Source organism: Cornus florida, unplaced genomic scaffold, assembly GCF_030987335.1.
Source record: "Cornus florida cultivar Cherokee Brave unplaced genomic scaffold, ASM3098733v1 CherokeeBrave_3.0.0_Hap2_Chr01, whole genome shotgun sequence".
NCBI lineage: Eukaryota > Viridiplantae > Streptophyta > Magnoliopsida > Cornales > Cornaceae > Cornus > Cornus florida.
Genome location: NW_026775571.1, coordinates 41,902,805 through 41,923,358, shown reverse-complemented (window position 1 = coordinate 41,923,358; position 20,554 = coordinate 41,902,805).

Genomic DNA, 20,554 nt, shown 5'->3' with positions numbered 1-20,554 from the left:
TAGCTGGTCGAGAACCCTGGGAGGCCATGGCGGGCTATGGTGGTGGTGGTCGTCGGAACCCTGACTAAACTATGGCAAACTGTGTCGGCCTCTGCTGTGACCCTATACCACTGACTGCACTATCACCTCGATATAGACAATCCCTCACTATATGGACCCACTGGCTACACCCAAAACAACCTCTCTAAACTGACCAAGTCTGTGGGCACTATGCCTTGTAGTGTCCGGGTTGCTTACACTTGAAACATGTCACCTCTGATTTAGAAGATCCCATAGAAACTGTAGCTGCTAGTACGGATCTAGCAACCTACTGTCCCTAAAAACCCAATGGCTTACCCTTGTGCTTCTTCCTTGACTGACTTTTAGAATTAGCACCGATACTTTTACACTGCCTATGTGACTCTCATATAGTACGTCTATCCTTGCTTTCCTCCTTAACAACTAACGCCTTCCTCACTACCCTTGCATATTCTGTCAACTCTTCTGCGGTCACTACCGACCTAATAGTAAAGTCAAGGCCACCAACAAACTTCAACGTCTTCTCCTCCTCTTCATTGGCTATTTTCGACACAAATCTCGAGAGAGATATGAACTTGTTCTCGTATTCCATGACTAACATACTCCCTTGCTTAAGGTTAACAAAGTCTATCCTCAATTCCCTCTTCTAAGGTGCCAAAAAGTACTTCTCATAGTAAAGTTTCTTGAATGCATCATAGCTTATAGTATTCACATTGCGTGTGTGAGAAATGGTCTTCTACCAAATCTCTGCATCCCCCGTAAAAATATAAGTAGCCAACACAATCTTCAACCTATCCGACGGTAGCTCCATAACATTGAGATGCTTCTCTAATCTAGTAATGTAGTTATCCACCACAAGCGGATTCGAATAGCCCTCAAAAAATTCGGCATCAAATTTACGAACCTAGAAATAAAATCAAGAGTCTAATCCGACTCACTCTTCTTCGGTGGTGGTATCTTGTGATGAAGTTGCCACTGTAGCCTGAAGAGCTTCTTGTAAGACCGTAGTTAAGGTTTTCCTAACTTGGTCCTCGCCTACTTGAATAGGTGATTCAACATTCTTCTTAGCTTGTCCCCCTCTAGGTGGGACCAAACCACGCAAAAGCATATCTTCCTCAACTTACTCCTCAACCCGCTCCACGGGATTAGAGTTAGAACTTTCCCCTATATCCCTCCTTGGTGGTATGACGCTATAAAATAAGAGAACGATTCAAAAACGGCAATAAAATATGATCCGCTCGAAACGACGTCCCCACGCAACCCATTTGAAAATAATGATAACACTTAGACAATTAGCATGCATAATATGGGTCTCAACACTTAATCACCTAGCATACATGCTTTAAATCACATAAATGTTTCATATACATGGCCATGTAAATAACATACATCAATGTTTAAACATATGAACACATGACATTTAAACATTTAAGCATGTAGCAATTAAGCATGCGTTTAAAACATTAAACACGAAACATATAGTTAATGCAAGTCAACCTTCCGCCCCGTCTAGGTAAGCCACTACTCGTCATCCTAAAGGTTTTCAAACCTTTGCTCTGATACCAAATATGTAACGACTCAAATCTGGGAGATCCGAATAACTAACCAGGTCATAATCCGACCCGATGGCAAAAAGGGAAAATAGGTCATTACGTTCCATCCAATGCATTAAGAGTAATGAAGTCTTACAAGTTATTCTGAATCAAATCAGTTCATGAACGAGTGAAGAATTCAACCTCGGTTACACGCCGATCCTCCTAGGACTTAAAAAGGTAAAACGGTCATTTTACACCATAAGGTTCATAATTAGACGCGGTCCTGTCATTCTAAACATTATGGAAGTCAAATAAGACAATCATGTGGAAGATTCGGGCCAAAGAAAAACGTTGTCAAAAATAATACCCAAAGTCCAATACCGAGCGCTTGGAGGGTGACATTTGGCACCCCAGCGCACGCATCGAGCGCTTGGTGGACACCCTCCGAATGCTCGGAGGGTGCCATGAGCACCCCGAGTACAGGTTTGGTATGGTCTGAGTGCTCGGGCCTAGCGTCCAAGCTCGCGATATTAGAAATTTACTAATGGAATTTCTAATATTTAAGGCCAGCACCAAGGGTAAGGAGTGCTCGGAGGCCTTAGAAAATGGGTTTTTTGCCCCCTTTTGCCTCTGTCCTTGATCCGAGCCTAAATGTGGTCCTTTTAACCTTAATACCCATGTCCTAACTCGAAAGCATGGTTGGATAATTGAACGTCAACACATTACATCAATCTATGTGTTTATATAATTCATCATACATTTGCACCATTCAAGAACTTGTAACTTGCCAAAACATGCCATAGCTGTCATTTACATGATCCAAATTACATTAAAATAGTCCAAAAGAATATAGTTTACAACTTTGAGACCCTTAAGGTCTTTAGATACAATGCACTTTACAAAAATGGCCGAATTATGGCCACTTTACAAAAATAGTCATCAATACTAAGCATTGATTACAAAAGGTTACAAAATATGATTTCATCAACCTTGGCTACCCTTGTGGAGGAGCATCATCGACCACCTCCTTGTTGTAACCTGAAAAATGTTAAAGGAAGGGGTGAGCACGGAGACTAAGTAGGAGATGCCTAAAGCATCAACTTTAGACTCCCTTAAGTCAAGCAATACACAAGAGGGGTTAAAAGGAACCGGGATCATACAATGGGGATTTTGTAGTTCACAAGTCACAATTCATCTCCATAATGTCACATATACAACTTATCATAAATATATATATATATATATATATATATATATATATATTTGTCATTCTATGAAATGCTTAACCATCCCGACCTTGGTCTCAAACGACCCAACTTACACCGAAAAACCCGCTAACTGACTCTATCAAGGAGAGATTGATTATATCTCTGGCCTCAAATCCGACTACCATTTAGGGCCTAATAATCAATGTTACATGTCCTATAATCGGCACACGCTCCCTCTAGGTCGAGGTAGCACTAGACTCGCGAAATCTGATTCTTTTTATAAAATCCGTTTCACACCCTTTCTACATTAATTCACTTGTCATACTCATTCAACCTCCCCACCATGTCATGCATATGAGTTAATTGCATCAATTTGACTTCAATTTCATTTATATAACAATAATGGTACAAGCATGACATTTTCTAAAACATAAGCATGCTCATCATAGAAACCTCATCGTCACAATCATGCTAGCATTTTTGTAAACTAAACATTTATACACTTTAAGCAATAACATGAATTTCACTAGCGTATGTTGGCACATTCTACATCACATACAAACATGCTTTTATCACATCATATTCAACTATCAATTTATTCACAAACTGTGATACCCCTGACTCCGTGACATTGGTTGATCAGGTCCAAGCCTAAACCTAAGGGAATATCAAACAATTAAGTAATAAACAAGCATTGAGTATGAAAAGAAATAAGAATAAATAAATAAGCGAAAAGAAAACTAAATAATAAATCCTTAAATAAGTAATTAAATAATCCTTGAAATGAAATAACCAACACCTCTAATATCATTACAATTCGGGAATCCATCTAGTGAACCCTTAATAATAACCCAACTGAAAAAAATACTGAACTAAAATCAAATCCAAAACTAAAACATGAAGAAGAGTCCTATGTAGTCAGAAGAATGAATAACTGTCTCTACTCGGCACGAATAAGCTCTAAAACTAGAACTGTCGAACACCTGAAAAATAATAGTAGATCAGGCTCACGAACAAGTTCTACTCTACTACAGTCCAAATAGAGACTCGATGATACCTATACATCCTAGTCAATTCAATAATAGTTAAATAGTCCATAAATATATTTATACACACACTATAGGATGCTCACTGGACTATAAGTCTGCCTCAACCTGAATAGAAGGCAACATGCAAATCATACATAAAATGGGCATGAGTACCTAGACCTACCAGGGTACACAGATGTCTACTATATCCAGTTATCCATCCTAGGCAATATACGCGCCCTATCCATGATCCTGAGATTCAAGCTCATACCATAGCATATAGCTACATATATAAAATCCATCCTATCTAAAGCTTAAAATAAATATCCAATATGTCATCCAATTCATTTAATGGTCCGACACAAAAATAAGTAGGATTTAACTTTCTAGTAAATCCGTTCTCTTATAAATCCGAATAGGTAGGACTTAACCTTTTAGTTAATCCGTCCCTAGAATGCCACTATCTCGTACTGGTGCATTACATCCATACATTCCAATCAATGATGTAACAATTAAGGATAATACATCAAATAAGTCCAGAGATAAGCACAATATAAAAATCCACAGATAACTCTTTGCATTTAATTAAGCAAATACAACAATTTAAATAGCATGTAGTTAACTTACATTCCAAGTAATTAACTTACATCTCAGATAATTTATATAAAGGTTCAAAATTATGATTAGAAACTTTATAAGCATTTATTGAATTGTTAAAACAATTTAATAACTAACCATTCGTTAAATAATTTATAAAAATTATTTATAAATCCGTATTGTCCAATTCCTTAAGCATACAGAGTATATTATGCATTCTAGAACCTCTCTAAGTCTATTTAACCCATTTAGATTAATTAAAATAAGTTTAAAAACAATTCTGAGCAATTAAAATGAAGTGCCCAGGTCACAGCCCAACTGAGCAGGCTCAGTTCCAACCGAGTCGGCTCGTCTTCTTCGTTGGTTCAGCCTCTGTAAACCCTAAAACTCAATTGTTAAAGTCTCTAAGCTTCAACCTAAGTCCATATTAATTCATTTTGAGATGTTCTAACATGTAAAAATCCAAATTAAACATCAAATCATGCATAAAAAATCCAAGAATATACAATTCAAGAACATATGAATAAAATTATAAAAGCCTCTATTCTAATCCGATTTAAGCATGCATAATTGTTCAATTATATTGTTTAAGCTCCCTAGAATTTTCTAGACATGTATAGAACACAAATCAAAGGGAAAGAGTAAGAGAAGAACTTGCCTCTTAAGGTTTTCGGATCAAAAACCTCAAACTCCTTCTTCTCTGATTTTTCGGCAACTCTTGTGTTGCCGTCAAACCTCTCTGCTGCTCCGTGCTAGCCTACGCACAGACTCTCCTTTCTTCTCCTATCTTTAATGACCTTTAAGATTTTGTTGTTATATACATCGATGATATCCTGGTCTTTTCTAAAACAAGAGAAGATTATAAAAAACATGTACAACTTCTATCTGCAAAACTACAAAGACACATGGAATTATTTTGTTACCAAACAAAATAGAAGTTGAACAAGAGTCTATTGACTTCTTAGGTTTAGTTTTAACCCAAAAAGGGATAAAACTACATGATCACATTATTATTAAAATTTGAAATTTTCTTAAAGAGTTTAACATACTTAGGAAAACAACAAATATCACATAATTCAATTTTGGAAAGAGCAAAATTTGCGTCTTCAGATAGGAGGGTTTCTCCTATATGACTGACGAGTTCTTCTTTAAGGATTTTGACAAATCATCTTAGAATACCATCTATTTGAAGGAAATTATTGAGGAGTTTGCCTTTTTGCCTTTTTCCTTGCTCTGTCTGATCCCACTATCGTAGCCAGTTAAGAGCATCTCCTTGTAGAGTAGCGGCAATGTAATTGAGAAAACGTTCCTTCGACCAGTGCGCTTTCTGATTGTTGACTAGAATGGCTAGTGATTGCGCCCATTCGTCAATAGTTTTGAAATGATCTTTATATGGGACATGTGAAAGATCAAGATAAGTACCATTTTATGCAATAGGATACTTGTTAAGATCATCCTTTCGAGTAAAGGATGGACTGGGATCATTAACGGAGGATGGTTGACCCTCAGCTAGTTTTGCAGGAGTATTAGTACTTGCCGGAGTAGTGCCGGTTGGTACTGTAGTTTCTTCTGCAGGGAGTATCTCTTCTGTTGAAGGAAAATCACCATAAAATGATTCATCCAAAACAGTGTCAGATTCCTTTTTTCTTTTGTTGGTAGAGTAAGATTCTGGCTGTGGTTCAGCTTGAATTTCTTCGTCAACAGATTCTGAGTCTTCAGAATTGTTAAATTCTTCAGAATCAGATTGATCAGAAAGAACATTGGTTTGTTCGTCTGATTCATTATCACTTTCAGATAAAGTTATTTGATATCCGAAGTGTGTAAGGAGATCTTCATTTTGTAGAGAGACCTCTCTAACATGGTTGATGATGTGATTACTTTCATCAATAGATAAATTTGGATTAACATACATCTGTCTTAGACAATCTAAGAAGTCGACGATGTTATCGAACTCATCTTTGTTGTAATTCTTTGATGGTTTATCATGAATTACAAGTATATCCTATATTTCATAGTAAAGGTTTTTTACCTTTATTGTGGAAGTAGAAGTAGATTGTTTATCTACTTTTGGAGGATCTTGTTGATCAGGAGGATAAAGATCAGATATTTTTTATTTCTTCAATTTTTCAAAATTGAGAATCATTTGATTAATCTGAACTTTTAGATCCTGATTATCAGTTTGCTGGATAAGCAATGTTAACATATCCAACTTTTCATTTAAGGATACCATTCCTTATTGTAAATCATCGATAGATGTCTCTATTTGAGCGTTTGATGATTCTAGGCTATTTTGGAATTTGTTATTCCAATCATTAACCATATCAATTAAAAAATTCATTCCTGCGCCAATCAGGTTTAGATTTAGCAGATCTGAAGTTTCAAAATGTGGAATATGAGTACATTTATTTGGGTCTTTTCCCACTATAGTACAGATACAGCGTACAGACTTTTGTTATGCCATGAAAAATAGTTAATGGTTCTTATGACCTTTTGATTCTGTTTAGGTGCCTAAAATCGAGTTTCCTTAAAACAAGCTCTAATAGTCACATAAACTGTGGCGTTTCCAATTTTCAGTATTTTTCATTTTTTTCGGAAGTTGTGTCGCCGTAAGGGCATTTCTGTCATTTCACGTTTTGTGTACGGGATTGTGGTTGGGTCTAATTGCTTTTGTGCATTTTAAATTTATATGTTTATGTGGTGTTTATCTAGTGGTGCATGTATTGTAATATGTGGTGCAAATTGAAACTAATGAAAAAAGGAAATTCATAGGACCCACCACCACCAACTTTAAAGCCTTGAGACCACATTTTTGGTCTCTATCTTCTCTCTCCCCGCTGGTTTCCCTTCTTGCTCCATTTCCACTTCATTTTCTTTCTCTTTTACATTAAACTTTGTATCATGATTACTTTCTCAATTCTTGGAGTTTTTAAGTGCCGTTTGCGGCTAAACGGAGAGCACGACGAGCTCTACGCGTGAGTACCAACAATTTCAGCTTTGGGCCTCCCTAGGGAATTCGAAATTAGGGACCCATGTTAAGGGTTTTGCATCAACTTGAGGTAGGAGCTTTTAATCCATGATATTCTTGTGCTTTAGTGAGTTAGCTCATCTTAAATGGTTAATTAACATACTTAATTTGGGTAGTTCCTAGACAATTGTCTAATTGTTATGTATTTTGTTAATTGTGGGACTATGTGTATTAGATAATCCATGTGATGAACATGCTTATGTGTTGATGTATGTATGCTCAAAATGCTAGATTATTAATGTATGTGAGCATGTGGTATATTCTTGTGAGCTATGCTTTGTAGACAAATTTGAACTAATTGTGAAATGATGAACATTGGCATGACATAAATGCATCTATGCATTTACATTGGGCAAGAAATGGGAAGAAAATTGATTTTGAAACGAAATAAAAAAAAAGGGAGTTTTAGGAAAGTATGTTGACGAATTGTTTTGTGAAAACCCGGTCGCCGCGAGGGTACCAAAGGGCCGGAGTGTTAATATAGCCTAGAGGGGACTAGGGAGTTGCCCTAGCGTGGTTGAGCTAGCTGGGCCCCATAATGATGCCGCGGGGGTACCAAGGGTCAGGGACACTAGCCAATCCTCTTCTCGTGCCGCTGCGGGGTCACCAAAGGGTGGGTTATATTAACAGTTTGAAAGTGATGTTTTGAGAAAAGAAAATGGGGAGTGACATCGGCATGCATTGCATCCCATAGCATGCTATTGTTTATAATGAGACTTGTTGTTATGTTGTGTTATCCCGACATTGTATGATCCCCATTCCTATTGCCCTATTCTTTGGTTGGATTCACAGGGACACAAGAGACGTGTATTAAGTGTCACCTACTGAGCATATTGCTCACCCCATCATATTCTACATTTTTTTCAGGTCATGGCAAAGAAATAGCGGAAGACAATCTACCCTTGCCTTAGCTTGGAGTAGAAAAATGTTTCATTTTTGCTACTTTTGTATTGGGCCTAATTTTGAAAAAGGGTTGATTCAAAATGTATTAATTAGCATCATATGATGTATTTAGGTCCATTTTGTGTAAAGCCATTTGGGTAATGTACTTAAATTCTTATTACACTAATTCCCGTATTTGGTGTAACGTGTTGTAAATTACGTTATCAACGTGGTGGTTGTTATTACAATTTGATGCTGAAGCATATCTTAATTTATGTACGTAAGTGTAATGGCGTGGGTGGTTGAACATCCAGTGTTTGGTTTTTCTTTGGACAGTGGTAACCAAGTCTGGATAACCCAAACCAGTCGACGTGTGGCATCCCATACATCGACCGGTATCCTAACAGTAAGCATTTTGAACGTGAATGACCCAAACCAGTCGACGTATGGCTCCCCATACGTCGACCGGTATCTTACAGTATGGTAATCTTGTACACGTTCCAAACCAGTAGACGTGTGGCTTCCCAGACGTCGACCGGTATCACGTCCCAAACCAGTCGACGTGTGGCTTCCCATACGTCGACCGGTATCCTCCTAGAAGTTGTTCATCTTGCACGTCCCAAACCAGTCGACGTAAAAATTGCAGACGTCGAACCGGTATCTCGGCAGTGGGTTTTCCCACTGTTCATAACCCAAGTTAGTCGACGTATGGTGTGGAGACGTCGACCGGTTTATGTCACTTAAGTAATATGCGTTTAGTTTCCTAAAATTACACTTTAGCACTCAAGTGAGGTTACACGTAATTACTGTTATGACCCAAATAAGTGAAATAATTATATTTTAACTACCGAAAGGACTGTATTGCCCCGAACCTTACTTTATTTATTATGTGATGCAGCAAATGACTGTTATACCCTTTGAGTCCCAAATTATTGAATTGTGGTAAATTACCATTTTACCCTTTTGGACCTTGTTATTTAAATTTAATGTGAAAAGACCATTTTACCCTCAGATGATTTTGGGTCGGGTAAGGACCCGTTTAATGATCCGGATCCATGAGGATTTGGGTCGTTACATAAACAATAGCTTAGAACAAGAAAATATGGGCTTTAAATAGGAATCAAACATATAAGATTCTTAACAGTAAACAAAGCACAATAAAAGATACAGTAATAGAAAGTGTAATAAAACTTTAATACAAACTTACAATGATAATCCAAGCTCGTAGTTCAAGCTCTGATACCAGTTATAAAGAAGAAAAGCGGAAATATAAAAACTGAGAATGTTTACAAAGGGGGAGATAGAAAACAGAGAGAAACTTATATAACTTCAGATACCGAATGTTACATAAAGCTTTGGTATAAATAGAAAAATAAAAAGTGTTTTTTACTATTTGATAAATAGTAAAAGTACTGTTCATGAATAGTGTTTGATTAAGATGGAATCTACTTTTACTATTTGTGACACCCCCACATTTTCCACGCATAAGTCAATCTGGTCCTCTCATCGACAGTAGTAATAGACTCCCACCACTGCAATGCATTGCCTATCAGCATAAACGTAGCTAGCATCTGTTTCTGCACTTCGGTACAGATTACCATCCGAAGATGACGCTCACTCTCCTGTTTCCACTGATAGGCTAACAGGACATCTGTGGACCCTGCAAATGTTGGTGGATTTCCCCGAATGAACGAGTGACGAATTTTGTCCCATGACATTGGCTGTGCCACTGGTTCAGGAACAGGTACTATCGGAGGAGGCTGCTGGTTTCGTAGAGCAGATGCTACTCCTGCTGCTACAGCTCATGCAATAATATCAGCAACTTGAGGGGAAAATTCCTGATTCTCATTTTGAGTTGGGGAAATACTGCGATGATGGTTCGCATTCCTTGTCCCACGCCGAGACATCCTTCTTTTGGATTCAGAAAAATTTAACGTCAGTACATTATAATGGACCGACTAACAGAATACAAAGAACCCTAATACTTAGGCTCTAATTATCAGAATACACAACGCGGAAGTATAGTAATCACAGATCCCTAAGACACTCGAATCTGGAATGCTCTGATACCAACTGTAACACCCCCACATATTCCACGCATAAGTTGATCAGGCTTATACACGAAAAATGAGGGATATCAAAAACAATTGGCAATATACAAGCATGGAATACAAAATGATAATAATAAAAGAATTTAGACAGGAAAGGAATACTAAATAATACAACATCCATCCATCCTTTACTTACTACAGTACTCCATTACAACTTGGAAATCCTATGTCAAGGATCCCTAAATATAAACCTGAGAGTTCAATGTCAAAAGTAAATAAAAACTGAAACTGAAGTAATACATAAAACTTCTACCTTGAACTGGATCGTAAGAGTAGATGAGTTCCGATGGTGGTCCCACACTGCTAACCTCAGCCTTGGAACGGGTACTGACCGTATCCTGAAATAACAACAATGGTGGGTCAACCCCACGAGCAAGTCCTCTCTACTATGACCCAAATCAGAGAATCAAATAAATTAATCATTTATATCCGGATGAAAACTATATCTGTATACATCCTAATGGAACTATCCAATGTATAACATGACCTCAACCAGAATAGACGGTGATCACTTAGACTCACACTAGGTGGTTAAGTGTCTCCTTTCCCTACCCGAGAAATCAGCTATTATACATGGTGCACGGTACTGACAACACAGACTGTAAAGACTACACAGTAGTAACGCATCTCAATGTACTAATGAGTTACTAAGCATAACAATTAGGCAATACATGCCAATAATAATACTAAATATACTGAGTATGTCAATTAGGCAATACATGCCAATAATATTAAACCACATACCCCGACAGCCACACATCTGTCTATAGCAACGAATGCATAAGGTATAAATGAGTCTAAACTTATTAGCCAGCTCACATGGTTCTATATGGCAACACATCCATATAATATAAATGTGACATAATTAAACAGTCCATTTATTTCCTGAAATGCACACAGCATAATAATCATGGTTGATATATGATTAACAGTATAAATATCCCATAATATATAATGGATAAATTATATGATGATAACCGTGACATTATTATATTTGAACAGTAATAATGAATACCATTTAATAAAATAATAACACCATCTATAGTAATGTTGTTAAATGAGTCACATTCATATCCGTACGGTAAACGGGCCAATTAAGGTTTAGAAATATTAATCGGCCATAATAATATTTAACGGGTATTAAAATAATAATTTCGTGGCCCGTTAAACCCGTAAATACCAACCTAATACCTAAAAATCCAAGTTTAAGGTTCTGGAATTTACAAAACAGGCCCTAGGGGTATTCTGGTAAGTTCCAGCAGCTGACAGGGCCCCTCACGCGCCCCCACGCGCCGCCCTAAGCTCCCCCACGCGCAGCCCAACCTTCCCCACTCTCCCACGCGCCTCCACGCGCGTCTGGCATCAGCCACGCGCGCGCACGCGCTCCCACGCGCACACCATGGCTTCCTGCAGACGTGTCACTTCCTGGTTGGTTGGCTGCATCCGGACTCCGTACTCGCGTCACACCGGATCAATCTTAATGAGCCTAATTAATCCTACGGCCAATGATTTGCGCGCACCATCATATGATGTTCCGCGCTACGCCGTATCAATCTAAGGATTCACAACCCATCTAACGGCTGCTGATCCATGCGCATGCTTGTTACAATACACCGAAACACCACAGATAACTCCGGTCACCTTCCTCACTGCCGGTGGCCGGAAAACTCGTCGGAGTCTCGCCGGAAATTGCAGAAAAGCCCCGGAAAAATCTAGAAAATTCTAGAAAAATCCCTAAAGCCTTATTTAATTATTTTCAACCATTATTAATTTCATAGGATATTAAATAAATATATACCATCCTATATAATTAAAATTTTATTAATTTAATAAACTAAAATTAATAATTTATTAACCTCCTAACCTGGTCTCTATGCATAAAAATAAACTAAACAATTAATTTATTAATTCAAAGGGGAAAAGTAGATAATAACTTGCCTTTTGGATTTAAAATAAATCCGCCGGTTGCTCGTAGTCGGGTAAAATCGCCTACACCGGTACAGGCTCCCTTCTTTCTCTCTTCCTTTCACTCTTCAACAATTGCTCACTGTTATTCTTTCTTTTCTACTTAGGTGAGTTGCCTTAAGGGTAAGTTGGCTAACTAATATATATATACTAACTTATATAATATATATAATACAAATATCTAAATTTACATTTAATTCTCACCCATTCCTCACATTCCTACCTATAAGGCTTAATGGTCATGCCTCCTAAGTCCACCCAAAACCCAAATGTCTACTATAGGAATTAAATCCCAATCCAAATGTCACCATGTCCTAAGGTTTCATGTCTAAAATGGCATACACCATGTCGAATCTTCAATGTGCGATTCGTTACACTTACAATGAACGTCAAATTTCGAATCTTTAATGTGCGATTCGTTACACGCAAGTCAATGACTCTAAATAATACACTAAACCAATTTACCATCAATGTGAGTCACAATTACTAATCCACACAATATAGTAACAGACTAACAAGGTAAATACAAGTGCAATTCACAAGATTTTCATAATACACCCTCAATAAAATCTCTAGAATTAAGCAAGTCATTAAACAATAATTTCATTACACAATACAAATATAATTATACATGTTTTAAATCACAAACTCTTAGTCAAGCATATAAAATCTCTATTTATATGCAAATACAAGAATTGAAAAGCATATAATCAATATATATAAAGCCTCAAATATATATAAAACCTAAAGGAATTAAACATACAACCACCCCTACCTCAATAGAGAATTGAATCTCTATAATCCAAGGCAAACCAAAGAATTCCAGGAAACCATTCTACAGTTTTGTAGATGAGGATAAGGGGAATCTTTTACCTTCTAAAAGCCAAAAGGTGAAGGGAAATTGACCAAAACTATGGTGGTAAGTCTAGGTTAAGATGGTTCTTCAATGGAGGCAAGAGAGAGGGTTTGTGGGGAAAAAGAAGAGTTGGTGGAGAAATACACATTTCTCCACTAACTAAGGGCTTTTTGGCCCAACACACATACACACACACACAATGCAAGGCTTAAAATGAAGCCTACACTTGTCAAGGATTCAAGCTAACAAGTGTTCCAATCCTAGGCCAACAAGTGGGTGAATCTCCACCCTTCATATGTCATCACCCAAGACATTCAAGTGTCACCACACAATTGCCTACAAGTGGACTAATGAGTCAAGGATCCAAGCCAACAAGTGTTCCAATCCTAGGCCAACAAGTGTTTCAATCCTAGGCCAACAAGTGGGTGAATCTCCACCCTTCATATGTCATCATCCAAGACATTCAAGTGTTACTACACAATTGCCTACAAGTGGACTAATGAGAGTGTGACACTTGTCACACTTTTCAAAAATTGTAACAAAGTCCCTCCCCAAAATATCCTATAATATAAATTACACAAAAGTCCCTAAAATGAAAAATAATTACGAAATAATAATTACACAATTATCCCAAAAAGGTAAAATGTTTCCGAAGAAATTATGCATCCACACCCTTATATGAAAAGTAAATAAGCAGCATACTTTTCTACAAAACTAAAACTACGTATTACGCGAAAGGAAACGACAACCGGGAAAAAGACAAAAAGAAAAAAAAGAAGAAAAATGCCGGAAAAAGAAAGGAAGGAAAATGACTTGGTCATTACAATTTTGGTCACCAACTTTGATTAATTCTCTCGATTACTATAGCGTGGGATTTATTTATTTCTTTCTTTTTAATGTATAACAAAAACGCGGACAATTATTCCCCCCAAAAATTAGATTCTCTTTATTAATGTTTATCAATTTTCCTCAATCATGTTTGATTCACAAACACGCTAGGTCTATTGATTATTTTTTAAATAATATTATTTTATTTTAAAAAATTAATTATTGTATTTCCTTTGTCCAATATCCCTTTTAGGGAGTGGGACTTTTTAAGGGGATATATAATTAATGTAGCGTCCTTACTAAATCAGGCAATCTAGGAATTTTATTAGTTCATGGATAAGCTTTGAAGTGGGTTGAAAGATACCAGAATTTCAACATGTCAGAAAAATTATCACGATTTACGGAGCCCTACCAAATCAAGGAATGATAACTACTCCGACGAAAGCATAACCTTTTAAGACTATGATAGATGAGCAATTGATCAAACATATAGCAAAGCCTTAATCGAATTACAACCAGTAGCTATTATTTTGACCTACAATTGGGCGAAGAGAACGATTTTTATCTACCCCTAGTGATAGCCTAGGGATCGACAAAAATGGGGGTAATATATTTGCACAGAAAAATAACACCTAGCTCAGCATAGACCAGTTGAGCAAAATGTTATGTCCGATAGACGAAAAAGACTCCACATCGAGCCTGCGTGACAACTTTGGATGAATATAATAAATTCGTTCTCACATACTTCACCTAAAAACCCTGCCAGCTATGCTTAATAAACTGATTGGGCTTATAAGGACATGTTAGCTCAACATCATAGCTCTGTACAATCTAGCACGTGCTGAAAATAACATACTCTATATATTTTTTGGGAGTACTCAAGTATCCAAAATAGAAAGCTACCACATAGAAGAGACACATGAAACCATACTCTAGGGAATACAATCAGACTAATCTAAGGCCAAGACACATGTCAACTTCATGGTGGTTGTTGAAAATAACATACTCTATATATTTTTTTGGGAGTACTCAAGTATCAAACTAGAAAGCTACCACATAGAAGCTATAATCTAGCACGTGCTGAAAATAACATACTCTATATATTTTTTGGGAGTACTCAAGTATCCAAAATAGAAAGCTTCCACATAGAAGCGACACATAGAAACATACTCTAGGGAATAGAATCAGACTAATCTAAGGCCAAGACACATGTCAACTTCATGGTGGTTGTTATTGAGAAGCCATCTCTTCTGTCTATGTCTAAAGTGATCCAAGAGCTAAGTGACCAAAACCTCAACTATAAATAAAGACCATATATAACCGAAATAAGGGTCCAACACCAAACACAAAACACCTCTGTCTAAACACATTTCGTGGTCTATCCACGCTTTATTTAGGTGGCAATGCCCTTAAGGCATTTGCTTGAAGTTTTTATCTCAAACTTATTGTACCAGCCATTTACTCCCGGGGTATGCAGATTTTGGGACCTCGCTTAACAAGGCCCATGTTCTCCCTCTGGGGTGACTTGCTAATGTATTAGCATTTTAAAGGAACAATGTCAGAGTTTTCAATCCGATGAAGGTGGGGGTTGGATTGTAGTCATGACTAGACTTATGTAAGCCACTAAATGATTGGAATTTGAGATTACTTTTCCTCTCTTTTTTATTTTAAACCACGAACGTTGTCTGCTCTATTTGGGCCTTGAGTACTGTTGGAGTGCCACCTTTTCATTGCTAAATCACACCCTAACCCTTACTTTGAAAGTAAGACCTAAGTTCATGCTTGAGCCCAAGATGGACCATTCCTTGCTAAGTCGCCCCTGAACCTTGCTCCAAATAGTAAGACTAGTCTTCATGTTGCATCCATGATGTAAAGATGTGCTCAGTCTCGTTGCTCCTAAACCAGCACGTCCCTTTGGCCAACTTTGCTAAGACGGTGATTTACTAATTGCTTTCTCCGACCTATCATTTCGACTCTCGCTCATTTATTCTCTAACCCCCACATAAACCAAAAATGCTAAAAAGAAAGCAACAGTTACAACTGGACCACAGGTCGTGGTCGCTAGGGGTCGCGAAGGACCTTTGAGAGGCTTATTTCCTGTTTTTCACAATTACCTTGAGGTCAGATAACGAAACACACCACATAGATGCTCCCACAGCGAACTGCGACCAAATAACCGGCTCACTCCTATCTCCTGGAAGAGGCTGAAGCCATTGCCACAAGAATTTCTTGGGCCCTAACAATCACCTACCCAGTGAAATCGCGGATGAGAGCAACAGGTGTACGACCAACAGTCTTGGCACGCCCTTAAATAGACGCATATGCAAATTATTATTAGTGGGTAAATAAGATAATGAACTTATTAATGTGTAAAGTGAGGGTATTCCATAAAGAAAAAAAACATGTAATAAGAGAGAAATTCTTTGTTGGTTGCAACTAATAACCCCAATTTTTAAATTATTATAATGAATGATGATAACATTCAAAAAATCTAAAATTTCTCAAAATAATTGTATGATACATTGAATGATGACAATAACATCCAAACAATCCAAAATTCCTCAAAATTGTTGTATCATATATTTATTCCTATAAGGTGACAAATCGTGGGCAATTTACCTTTCCAAAGATTTAGATTCTCTTAATAAATATTTATCTATTGTCCTCAATTATGCTCGATTTATTGATCCATAAAGTTTCACATGTGTTAATTATTTTAAATAATATTATTTTATTTTTAAAAATAAAATAAAAATTAACCCGCTTACATTATTATTGTATTATTGAATTGCGCATACTAAAAGTAATATTATGAAGTAAATCTAATATATCCTGCAAAACCCATAAGATTTTCTTTTACACGTATATCATTAAATTATGCAAACTAAAAAGTAATGGAGTGAATCTTAATGAATCCCGCAAAAATCATCAATTTTCTTTTTCTAAAGAGTGTTTTTAAATAGAGAGAACCAACCAGAGAGGGTGATCGAAAGAGTGCTAATCGTGAGATGCATAATTGTGGAACCCAAAGTGTCAGTCGTGTATCCCGCGACTGACATAATTTTGGTCACCAACTTCGGTTGATTCTCTCGATTACTGTAGTATAGGATTTATTTATTTTTTCTTTTCAATGTATAACAAAAATGTGGACAATTAATCCCTCCAAAAATTAGATCCTTGTCATTAATGTTTATCTATTTTTCTCAATGATGTTTGATTTATTGATTCACAAACACACCAACTCTATTGATCATTTTAAAATAATATTATTTTATTTTAAAAACAAAATTTAATTATTATATTCCCTCTGTCCCATATCGCTTTTATGGAGTGAGACTTTTTAAGGAGAGATGTAATTAATGTAGTGTCCCTTTGAAAATGGCTAAATTATTATTTCAAGTTTAAATAGGTATATGTTATCAACTTGAAATTTTTTAAAAACTTAAAAGGTATATATAGAGAGATACATTTAACTTCTTTTGACTTTTCAAATGGGATAATTATTTTGAGAGGACTAGAAAAGGAAAAGTGGACAATGGGATGGAGGGAGTATTATTTAGTTGTGGTTGTGCATACTAAAAAAGTAATGAAGTGGATCTAATGCATCTAGCAAAACCCGTATCATTTTTCTTTTACACGTCCATCATTGGATTGTGCAAACTAAAAAGTAATGGAGTGGATATTAATGGATCCTGTAAAAATCAAACCATTTTTCTCCAAAAAAACACATTTTTTAACTAATAAAATTAGGGGTGCAAATGAACTAAGTCAAGCCGAGCTTGAATATGTTTAGGCTCGACTTGTTTGTTTATCAGCTCAGTTCGAGATTGTGACAAGTTCAAAAAGTTACTCGTGCTCGACTTGTTTAATAATAAAAATCTTCTGGGCTCAATTTGAACTAGTAGTGTTCAAGATCACTTTGGCCATTCATTAACTTGTACTCCGTATCACACAAGCCTACTTTCATGAACATATTAATGAGTTTATGTTAACGAACGTACTCATAAAAAATCCGTGGCTATGTTCACGAACATATACGAAGGTATACAAGTTCATGTTCACAAGCCAGAGCGCTCTCACACTTATGCATCCTAAGAAGTTCTACAATACCCCAGCATACAATACCTTGTGTCTTATAGCCATTGAATTATCCATGAGGTGAGTCCCACCTCCCGGAGACTTGTGCATCTTAAGAAGTTTAAAAATACCAAGTGTATTATAGCCATTGAATTATCCACCAAATGAGTCCTACTATCACATTCAACCTCCTTGAAACCTAGGGTATGGTACCTGAAATGTTCTAAAATTTTCCATGCATCTTAGGGTGTGTTTGGTAGGGTTGATTTGGAGGGATAGGGAGAGAAAAGAAAAGAGAGAATAGTGTAAGTTTGTGTTTGGATAAGTTAAGTGGAGTGATAGGGAGGGATATAGAGAGATAGGGAGGGATAGCTATCTCTCCTTATCTATTATTTGCTTTCCCTTCAATTTTGAGAAGATAGGGAGCGAAAGCATAGTGATTTTAAGTAGTATTTTGATAATACCAAAATTAGCCTCCACAAATCAATATACAGATTTATTATTCCATTCAAGTCCTATGGTTATGAAAAGGTTAAAAAGTAATTTGTTTACTATCCTTTATTTTCTTTTCTCCCCTCTATCTTATCCAAACAAGAATAAGTATCATTTCATTTCTTTTCTGTGTTATCTATCTAAACACTAAATAGAAATTATTACTATCCTTTATTTTTTTTTTCTTTTCTCCCTTTCTTTTCTTTTCACCCCTGTCTATCCAAACACATCCTTAGGGCTTGACACTTATTTCAGTCACCAACTTGGAGATGAAATTTATCTTCTCCCAGCATGGACAGTGAGGGAATTTAAAAAGTTTCTTGTGAAAAAAAAGAAAAAAATTTTAAAAAAATTCCAAGGTGGAAGTTGAGGTTAAATTTGAAAGAAAATTGTGAGTTTCTTGTCAATAAAAAAAAAAAAAAAATCACCTTCGTCCATCTGTCATCAAGGAGAACATGCACACTTCCTCACATTTCACTCCGCATTCCTCTTGCATCGCAATCAGTTTTTAATCTTTCTCCATTGCCGATGACTGCTGGCTGTTCAGCGTCGCCAATTTAGTAGAGGAATCCCTAATTCCAGCTGCACCCAACCAAAGCCTACCCCGCCTCACCAATTTAGCTGATCGGAAGCTCCATTGGTCTTTGTCATGTATTAACAGGTATATATATCTTCTATTTATATTCTTTCAATTTTCATTTGAATTAGAAGGTATATTCACACACACATACTATGTTAAATTTTTTTATTTTTCAGTCTCTCTCTCTTTCTATATATATATATATATATATATATATGTATGTTGTATCTGAAAACCCTCTCCTTCATTGTCTTGTTTTCCCAGAATTTTAAATCCTTCCGAACAGAGCTCTCTGGTAAGCTCTGACAATCCTCTGTCTGTCTTCTTCTTCATCGGAATTCATCTTTGCGAATTTTTTCTTTGCTGAAATTTTAGAAATGTCCAAATTAATTTCAGCTGTGAATTTCTTATCCCGTTGAGAACTAAGCTATGAAAATCAGATAGTTAATGCTGGCGGTAACGATTCACAGTGGATTTTGAGCTACGGTTCTGTTGGCTGTTGTGTTTGGAATTACTATTATTTCCTTTTTCATTTTCTTTTTTGAAAACTATAAGCACACTCTTATTGCTCAGTGGTAGCATTGAGGATCGAGGACAATGGTTTTGGTTGGAAGTTTTTGTGACCAATAGGGTAGGTTCGTCCTTGTGGTCCTGGCAAGATGGTCCAGATGGTGATAGGGTTGGGATGTTCGTGTTAATTTGATTATTATTATTATCAGTAATAAAATCAAAAACAATTTATGGGTTCTTACATGTAATGCTTTTGCTTCCCATACTTTGCAAGATTTAGAATCAAGATATTCATGCATGTTAGAATCAGTATAAGCCTTATGCTTTCGAACCTTTATTAGACCTTTTGTGCAATTTTTATTGTATTTGATGATTCTGTCTGTTCATTTTTGATCTAATTTTTCCGTGATGGAAAACCCCTTAGTTTAGAATGTATTGTCGTGAAAAATGCAACTCATGGGATGGTCTGTCATTATATATTACATGATTACATCAGAACTCATGAGCACAATTGTTAATCCTTTGGAGCACATGCTTGTCAAATTAACTTCGCTTATTTTCTTGTGTGTCTCTCTTTCGCAGGTTCTGGGGACTGCACTAATTTTTGGATCTCTTATCTGCTCACTGTGAGTTTTTTGTATATAATTATTTTCCCTAAATTTTGAAATATAGGGTTTGCTATGACTTTGTCAACAATGCTTATTCTTTTTCGCTATGTTTTTTTTTTTTTTCTCTGTTTTTCTAAATGGATAGATGTAGATATTGTGGTCTTACATGTCTTTTATTTGGTTGAGTGAGAGGTAGCGCTTGCTCCTTAGGTTCAGCTTTCGTTTTGTGTATTA